The following is a 10,007-nucleotide window of genomic DNA, read 5'->3' as shown; positions in this document are numbered from 1 at the left end:
TCTCGATATATAGTACAAAATCTCATCTGATAATATGTACTCGAGTAATGCAATCAATGTAGCAACTCACCCAAGGCCACATTCTTCCTACTCCAATCAACAATTAATTAGCACTTGAAGTCGTCCCAAATTCTCAATCAGGTAGCACTTATTTTCTGATGATAAGTGTCTCAAGTTCTCTCGTAAAATTATCTTTATCCCAACCTGTATCATCTGTTTCCTTTAATAAATTCACACTGCATTAGTTGTTCCTCAGGCCTACAGTCCTTGTCCTTTACAGATTTCACTATTTCCGAGGTGAAGTCATATATACGCAATACTCCTTTATGCCTTATGCTCTCTTTCCCTTGTTGTGTACCCGGTACCGACTTCTAATTTACTCAAATTCATATCGGGTTCATCTAAATGACAATCTTATCTTATAACCTCATCGTTATACTATACCTTTAAGCTCGTAGCTATATATTTCCCTTTCGTTCTATACCTATACTCAATAAATTACGTCTATCTTGGGTGCTTCCTTTAGTATTCCCTTACCATTTCTCCAGTCTATGTCCATCCTTTATTTTGTGCACGAGGAATCTCATGCTATCTCTGTATCCTTCGGAAAACACTACTTCAGCATAATCCCTTTCTCATTCTCCAAACGTATTCTGTTCATCCTTATTTATTCTTATCATCCCAGTCATCTCTGGCACTCATTCTGCCTCGTTGCTCATCTTTCTATAGTTTAGTCTTTCACAATTCCGTCACTTATATTACTCATTTTCTTGACTACACATGTCATAACCTATTACTAGACTGTTATTCCGCTCGCTTTCCTCTTGTTTCCTTCCTTCAATTAACTCTTTCTTTTCTTATGCTCACTTTCATTTTCATTATCACACAATCTCTATTCTGAACTTTCCCTATAGGACCTTATAAGTCCTTCTCATTCGTTCCATACCTTGCCGATTTCACATTTGCCTTTACACTTTAGTCGCATAGATCACGTCATATCTTTTAGCCACTTCCTCACTAGGCTTTACTCATTTTTATAACAAGCCTTGTTAATTCACGTAATATCCTGTTCGTAATCAATCCTATAGCGTAACACTTCTTAACCTTTTACCCTTTCTGGTCAATCTTATCCTTAATACCTCACCAGCTGTCTTATTAATACATTCATATTCGTCACAATTCTTCTTCCTCTGTATTCTTGTCTCAATCATACTATTACTTTTCCTAACTATAAACTCGTCGTAACTTATTCCTACTTATCAGTTCACTCGATACCTCAATAAAACGTTCTGTTAAGATTTTCCTCCTTTTCCTAAATCATCCCTTAGTGTCACAGCCCTTTTCAAATTATCCTAGCATTTCAGCAACAACACATGAAACACATGATCTAAGACAGCCCACAAGCTTAAGTTTTCCTTCTACAAATTCCGTCTCCAATTAGTTGATTAAGAACTAATAACTCAAGGACATAAAGATATGACGAAATGTTACCTCAAGAACACAAGAAAGCTCTAACTCCAAGATTACGTCACCATGAAGCATCCTCCAAAACCATCACAAGAAGAAGAACTAGAATCCGACAAGCACCACGGGACTTCTAACGCTTGATTCACATAGTTTACCGTCAGATTTGTTCTTGGGTCATGAACGAACTATTTAGTTCATAAATGTTATAGCCCGTATATTGTACGTTTGAAAATTCTAAAGTCGTCGTGGAAAGTTATGAACGGGACTATTTTAAAAAGGGTTGGAATGTGCAAGTGGTTATAAAAATTAGTTATGAATATTATTGCATGGAAATATTGAGAAAGGTTAAGGGTAAAAATGAAAATTCACAAAATGGCTTGTGGTAATATTGAGAAAAATCGAGGGGCAAAATGGGAATTTCACAAAAGTTTATAAAATTTCCATGTTGGTTGTGTGGCATAAGTATATGCCCACATTGCTTTGGGGGCTAAAGTGTACCAAGGAAAACATTTGGTCTTCTTTGACCAAATAAAGCAATTCAAAAAAAAAAAAAAAAAAAAAAAAAGATGAAGAGAATGGAAAGGTGAGGGTTCGGCCCTAGACATGGAAAATTGGCTCTATGAAATCTTGCCCCAAAAATTATTTTCTTGTGGTATTCCTACTAATTCAAGGGCCCTCTACAACGTGGTGTAATTGTTTCGGAAGATAGGCCATCCGTTTCATTGTTTTCCGCACTTTGGTTGAGTAAAGAAGTTGGGAGGCAAAGGTAAGAATTAATCCTCTTTTATATGTTATAAATGGTTTGTGTATGTTGTGGTATGTGGAAATAGAAGAGAAGCATGAAAACATGCATGATTGGAAGCTTGGCCGTGTGTGTACATGTTGTGTAGGAAAAAAAAATGGAATAATTTTTATATGGTGATTTGATTGTTGTTGATAAGTATCCTATGATGAAAATGAGAACTTAATGATTCAAGTTGGAGTTGAGATTAGTGTGTATAGCCGCGTGTGTGTGTGGTATGTAGAAATGATGAATTAAGTGTATTTAGCATGATTATGTGTTGTTGTGATGTGCAAAAAAAAAAAAAAAAAAAAAGGATGAAAATTATGGAATGTGTGTGTTGAAGGGCTGGCCGAAAATGGACTGTTTTGCATGTCAAAGAATGAACTAATTTTATTTAGTATGTTTGGGTTGTTGTGTTGTGGATTATGTGATGTAAATGAGAGCTTAATGATCTAAGATGGTGTCGTAATTGTTGCGGGCTGTTTTTGGAAAGCCAATTTGAATCAAATGTAGTTTCTTGTAATCATGATAATAATGTTGTTAAAATGTGGTTTGTTGGTGTAGTTTGTGAAGTTTGAAGAAAGAAATGTGTTGTGATGGTTCCTATGGAAGTTGGAAGATTTCGGGTTCCATGATGCATTGTTGGGTTGTTTGAAGAATTGTGTCAATTGTTTAAAGCATTCGTGAATATTGTTTGAATGGTCTTGGATTAGTAATCGAATGCATAAACGTTGATATTAGTAGGAATATTGTGAACGTTGTCGGATTATGTAAAAAAAAAGAGCGTTTAATGTTAGAATGTATTCTTGAATTGATTATTGATGTCGTAGCTTGGTTGTTGGTTGGGTTGTTGTTGAATTGGGCCGAGCCATATTCTCGGGGTTGGTATATCTACGGGGGAGGTGCTGCCGAAATTTCGGCAGAATATAAATGAATGTATTGAAAGGTTGAGGCAAATATTTGACGAAGGAACTAATGAATGGATGAACTCTCTTGCATGTAGACAAACAAGTTGGATGCACAAGCGTAACTAGTTGGTCGCGGCACAGGTATGTAAGGCTCACCCTTTCATTCTTTGGCATGTCCTAGAGCCAAGTAAGGTATAATGTGATATGCTGCCTTGGGGTAACTCTGTTCTGTGATTCTGAGTCTGATTATGATTCTAATTCACTTCTTGACCTGAGTTTGTGATCCTAGTTCATCCCTTGATATAAGTATTTTGGTACAAGTATTCTGATATACGTATTTTGATATAAGTATTTTGATATAAGTATTTTGGTACAATTATTCTGATATACGTATTTTGATATAAGTATTCTGATATAAGTATTTTGATATAAGTGTCGTGATATAAGCATTTTGATATCAGTCTTCTGATATAAGTGTTTCGATATGAGTATTTTGATATAAGTATTCTGATGTAAGTATGCTGATATAAGTATTCCGATATGAGTATCCTGATATGAGAATTTCAAAATCAGTATCCTGATAAGAGCATTCTGATATGTTTATTCTGGTTCGAGAACTTCTGTAAGATTTAATGTCCCTAACTTCCGTATACGATCTCGGATTGCTCGGAAATGTTTGAAGAGGTTTCTGTATCAAGACGTCCATCATTTTCTTATACGTAAGTATGGTTCCAAAATCTCTATTTGATCTGATTCGTAAGGACATCCGAAGGTGCCTGATATGACTATGACTCTGATTCTCCGAAAAAGGCTTCTGAAACGCTTATAAAGCGCTCTGTCCTTCAAACGCTCGTAACTTCCTCATACTACGCCGGATTGACCTGAAATCTGTTCCGAGCCTCCAGGTATCGGTAAGTACACTGGTCTGTTGAGTCTTGATGTCTATGCATGTGGTTTCTCACGACTCTGCTCGTGCATGACTCAATGTATCTTTCACTGCGTCCCGGGCCAGGTTCTGTTATGTCCTCGTGTGTCCGCTACGATATGATTCACTGCGTCCCGGGCCAGGTTCTGTTATCGTGCGCATTCCCCTGCATTGTTCACTGCGTCCCTCATAGGCGGGCCGTGCTCTGTTATATGGTATGATGATATAATGATATGGGGTGGTGGCCAGGATGGCATATGATCTGTCTGTTCACCGCGTCCCGTACTAGAGGGCCGAGCTCTGTTACCGCACCCCTCACTGGAGGGTCGGGGTCTGATATATGCATACATGATACATGAAATTAATATATGATGATTCTGTTTACCGCGTCCCTTATCACAGGGCCGGGTTCTGTTATACGCATATGTGACATACGATTATGAGTATTCTGTATGTTCTGACATCATCTGAGTGTTCTGTATGTTCTGACATCCTCTGAGTATTTTGTATGTGCTGCATTCCGTCCGGTATATGACATCATCTGTACGTTCTATATACCGTCCGATATATGACATCATCTGAGTATTCAGTACATTCTGTACTCCGTCTGACGTATGACCTTATCTGTGCGTTCTGTACGTGCCACACTCCTTCTGACATCTGGTGTCGGTATGTGCGATATGTGTCTGGAAAGTAAGTATGTCGGCATTCTGTATGCTCTGCATGATTTTGTTATGCTTTGTATGATTTGTACGGTCTTTATGATCTGTATTGGTCGGTATGGTCTGTGTCGGTCTGTATGGCCGGTATTGGTCTGTATGAACTATGTCTGAGAAGCAAGTAATTTGGTAATCTGGATAATATGCTCACCCTGGTACTATTTGTTTCAATTATGGTTCTGCTTTCTGTATTCTATGTCTTACATACTCAGTACATATTCCGTACTGACCTCCGGTTCTTTGGGGGCTGCGTTTCATGCCGCGCAGGTACTCCCAGACGAGATAAGGACACTATAAAAGATATTTCAGCAGTGGTGGCGAACTCCATTTGCTCTTGGAGGACTGCCAAGTCAGGGTATGGCATATGTGCTATGGTTTCTGTATGGTGTTAGAGACTTTGCAGACAGCGTCGTGGGTATGGTGTGTCAGTCTGTAAGCGGCTCCATCCGCCGATATGTTGGTCTGTGTTATGTATTGAACTTTGTACGACTATAGATTTGTTTGCTTGGAAGCTTCGAGAAAGAGCATTTCTGAAAGAAAGAAAAAAAAAATTACTATGTACTTTATCTGATTTGAGTTAAAAGTTTGACGTAACTGTATGTGCAGCAAGAGTTTGAGGGTTCGCTCGGCCCTAAGTATGGGTCGGGTGCCCATCACACCCTAGTAAGGTCGGGGTGTGACAATAAACTACTTGCCGTATGCTTTGTACTCTTCAAATACAAATGAAACTTAATTGTGGACGTTTTTGCTCTTCAACATGAGCCGCTTCTAAGGTAAAATGTGACTAGAAAGTATTCTGGTCCATTCAAATGAATTCCAAACTTTGCTGCTCATATATGCTTCTTCGAAATAAATTTACCAAATAGGAATGATGCCTCTTACGGATGACATGAAGGGTATCTCTTAAAGCATTAATCCAACATGATAAATTTACCCTATCGATATCGACCTCATAGTTACTATTACTATCAATTCAATAGTTAACTTTATTTCTCGAAGTCAGACTTGCAACTTGGTCAAATCCTATTATTACCATTGACATGACCTTTCAAGACATATTACAAACTTATATCTCATCCTCTTTTTATTTCTAGGAAAATTTTGGCAGAGTTTTCTCTGTATTTCTTACTATCCCAAAACCTGCACGCAGGAAATACCAACAATGCCTCACAGGGCCAACATATATTCGTATATATATATCATATCATATCATAGCCACACAGGGCTCCCAATTTCAAGTAAAAGTATAAAGATGTCGAAACTTACCTCACATATCCCACCTCGAGACGTACCTGATCCTTTAACGATCTGTCTTGTTATACCTTCCTATCTACCTTCCCTTTCATTCTTCGACTTTACATTTCAATCATACTTCAATATTCTTACCTTATCCGACATGCATCTTTCGCACCGTTACTTACCTATGTACTCTATAACTTCCAATATCATCAGTCTTTCTTCTGTATATGCCGTTCTTCAGCGGAAATCAAGGGTTAGTATAAGGAATTTTATTTCCTATGGCTGGGCTCTATCGCACGATCTTAGATATGAAAGAAAGGTAACACCCTAAATGTCCTGTAGCTTCCTGTTTATAGATGTGGTGCACAACACACCGATAAACAAGACTCTACTAGACACGGTCTGTAGACACTCCGAGGACGAACTGCTCTGATACCACTTTTGTCACGGCCCAACCCCGTGGCGCATGACTAGTGCCCGACCTGGACACTCATATACGTACCTATTAGATATAGTCAAACTGAAGCTAAAATCAATATGGAAACTTGCAAAAGAACTCCAAGGGCTCATAACGTCATCATATATACACATATCCAAATAACCAGTCTCCTGAGGAGTCACAACTGATCAAAACATAATATGATATGCAAGCCGACAAGGCTGCCACAATATATCAACATGATACGCTAGCCGACAAGGATGCCAATACATATTGTCACCATACACAAGCCTACAAGGCTGCCACTACAGACGAACATATCCATAGCACATCGTGTAGACACAGCTGAACAAAACTTATACACAACCCACACATATGTCTACAGACCTCTAAGAGTACCGATAGCGAAATATGACGGGACATGGCCCCGCCGTACCCCTGGATAAACATATATATATATATATATACATCATAAGATCTGTACCAAAAGTCTAGGCTCCGAAAAAATGGAGCTCTCCAAGACAGCTGAGTAGAAGTCCTATGCTGAAGGGTCACCAAACCGACTATCTGTACCTGCGGGCTTGAAATGCAGCCCCCCGAAGAAAGGGGGGTCAATACGAGATATGTACTGAGTATATGAAGCATAAAACACAATAAAGAGGGTCATGATTGAAATAGAAATTACAGGAGACAAGTATGACTTTCAAAATACCAATACACTTGCCTTATAAAGTGTGAAACATGCATATCAATATCATATATCATATCCGGCCCACTATGGGACTCGGTGAATAAGGTCATCACATACAATCCTTGGCGCCACAATATATATATATATATATATATATATATATATATATATACCGTATGCCGTCCTTTTAGTGAGGGACTCGGTGAACAATGCAGTGAAACTGTGCACGAAAACGTATTCTGGCCCGGGACTCAGTGAAAGATATATTGAGGCATGCACGAACAGAGTAGTGAGCAACCATATGCAAACTAAATCATATCTGAGACTCAATAGAATAATCAAAATAAACCATCACCGAAAATCAAGACAATAGTCATATCAAGTACCCTTCGAATGTCACAATGGGTTATATCAAAATAGAACTTCTGGAATCATAGACACGTATCAAGACACAATGAAATAGCTTCTGGAAATCAAGAACATTAGCCATCCTAGTGGCTCTAAGAATAGGATCTTCTTTGGAGTCATATACTCGTCGTCTGTTTGTTTCATAAGATCATGCCAAAAAGATAGAAGAGTTAGCTTTACATACATATTATAGGTTAACTGTAACCAAGTTCGCTTCGTCGCCCCTTTAGCCTATTTAACATGAAAGTAATGCTATCGTTAGTAGACTATACTTTCTATCTTATAAATCTACAACCAATCACTCATAGGGATCATTCTTCAGTTCATATATTTTTTTTTATTAGGATTTTGGTTAGTTAAGAACTCAACGGAAATCGGGCAGCATTTCCCCTATATAACTCATCTAACCTGAACTTCCAATTAATCTCCTATTATCACAACAATACCAACAACAACAGTAAAAGAAATATTCATATCAAATCCTTAAAATCCAGCCCATAAACAACTCAAACAACCCAATAACCTTTCTTAATCCTTTTCCAATCCAAATCACTAACATCTAAGATTATACACCAAACAGACCAACATACACTTTGTATACGATACGTTATACACTTCTTTCTTCCAGATTTAGAAGCCACATCACCAACAACACGACAACAACAAGAACAACAACACATGAACATAAAACCACACTTTTAATCTTTCAATTCAACAATTCCATATAACAACTACATCTTTAATTATCATAATTCCTTCACTTTTAACACACCATCAACGACACCATTAATCCAATTATACCATGAAATGAGAAGATCTTACCTTAATTTAATCAGAGCCAATTCTACACTCACTTGTACCAATTGCACTATTTCTTCTTCCTCAATTCAATACCCAATGTCGCTATCACCTCCTTGGACGTGCAAACTACCTTTTAACTTTAGCAAGATTTTTTTTTTAAATGGGTTGCGGTGGCCGAGAGCTTGGCAACCATGGCAAGCACCTCTTTCTTTGCTTTTAATCAAGTTGAACTTGCAAATGATGATGACTAGCCAACTTAGTCATTAACATATATATATATATATATATATATATATGTTGTGTCCCTCCATAGGACACGTGCCCCCCCTAATGACTCATCATTTTTTTTAATTAAATCGATGGGGCCCACTTAATTATCTACTTAGCTAACTTAATTAATCTTTAATTAATCACTAATCCCCACTTAATAATCTAATCATAGTTAATTAATCCCTAATCTCCATTAATATTTCTATACTAATTGAAATTATAACAAATCGTGCACTAATTAAAATCGAGGGTTAAAAGTCCTTATTTCATATCCCAAAAATAATCTCGTCCTTAGCTTATGTCTATTAGCTTACGAATAATTCGACGTACAAAAATACGGGTTATAACATCCTTCCCCCCTTTGGAACATTCGTCCTCGAATGTTAAACTAGTGGTTGATGCTCTTAGCCGTAGATCTATGGGAAGTTTGTATGATGTACGACCAGAGAAGAGAGAAATGGATCATGAGCTCCAGCAGTTAGCTAGCCTAGGAGTTCGAGTAGTGGACTCAGGTAGCAGGGGAACTACCATTCAGAATTCAACAGTCTCGTCGCTAGTGGCGGAAGTGAAAGAGCGACAATATGAAGATTCCATGCTAATGCATTGCAGGGATACACTTCCTCAGAAGAAGGAGTCATCATTTGAGATTGCAGGAGACAGAGTTCTCCGATGTCGAAACAGATTATGTGTTCCTAATGTGGTAGGATTACGCCACCAAATATTAAGAGAAGCTCATTGTTCCCGTTATTCTGTCCACCCCGGAGCAACGAAAATGTACAATGATCTTAAGTCTATATATTGGTGGAATGGGATGAAGAAAGATATAGCGGAATTCGTAGCTCAATGTCCCAACTGTCAACAAGTGAAAATCAAGCACCAAAAGCCGGGCGGATTGTTGCAAGCTATAGAAATTCCAACTTGGAAGTGGGAAGTAATTAACATGGACTTCATTACAGGCTTACCCCGTTCTCGACGTAAGTATGATTCCTTATGGGTGATTGTGGATAGACTCACGAAGTCAACTCATGTCTTACCAGTCAGAACGACATATGTGGCGGAAGATTATGCAAAGCTTTATGTTAAAGAAATAGTGCGACTCCATGGTGTCCCAGCATCTATTATCTCAGATAGAGGAACTCAGTTTACAGCAAATTTTTGGAAGTCCTTCCAAGAGGGTTTAGGGACCCAAGTGAGCCTTAGCACAACATTCCACCCGCAGACTGATGGATAAGCTGAACATACCATTCAGACACTTGAGGATATGTTACGGGCATGTATGATAGATTTTGGAGGTAGTTGGGATGATCACTTACCACTTATTGAATTTGCTTATAATAATAGTTATCATTCTAGCAT

The 10,007-nt window shown here is 38.1% G+C and overlaps 1 long non-coding RNA gene across 1 annotated transcript; it reads left to right on the top strand.

Annotated features, from left to right (window-relative positions):
• Positions 1-1,682: 1,682 nt before the first annotated feature.
• On the top strand, positions 1,683-5,320 carry LOC132618930 (uncharacterized). Its single transcript, XR_009574393.1, has 3 exons — positions 1,683-2,233; positions 3,255-3,300; positions 5,071-5,320. It is a non-coding gene; the product is annotated as an uncharacterized LOC132618930 (long non-coding RNA).
• Positions 5,321-10,007: the final 4,687 nt, after the last annotated feature.

The sequence above is a fragment of the Lycium barbarum genome, chromosome 11 (assembly GCF_019175385.1).
Source record: "Lycium barbarum isolate Lr01 chromosome 11, ASM1917538v2, whole genome shotgun sequence".
NCBI lineage: Eukaryota > Viridiplantae > Streptophyta > Magnoliopsida > Solanales > Solanaceae > Lycium > Lycium barbarum.
This window is presented reverse-complemented; position numbering and strand designations above follow the sequence as displayed.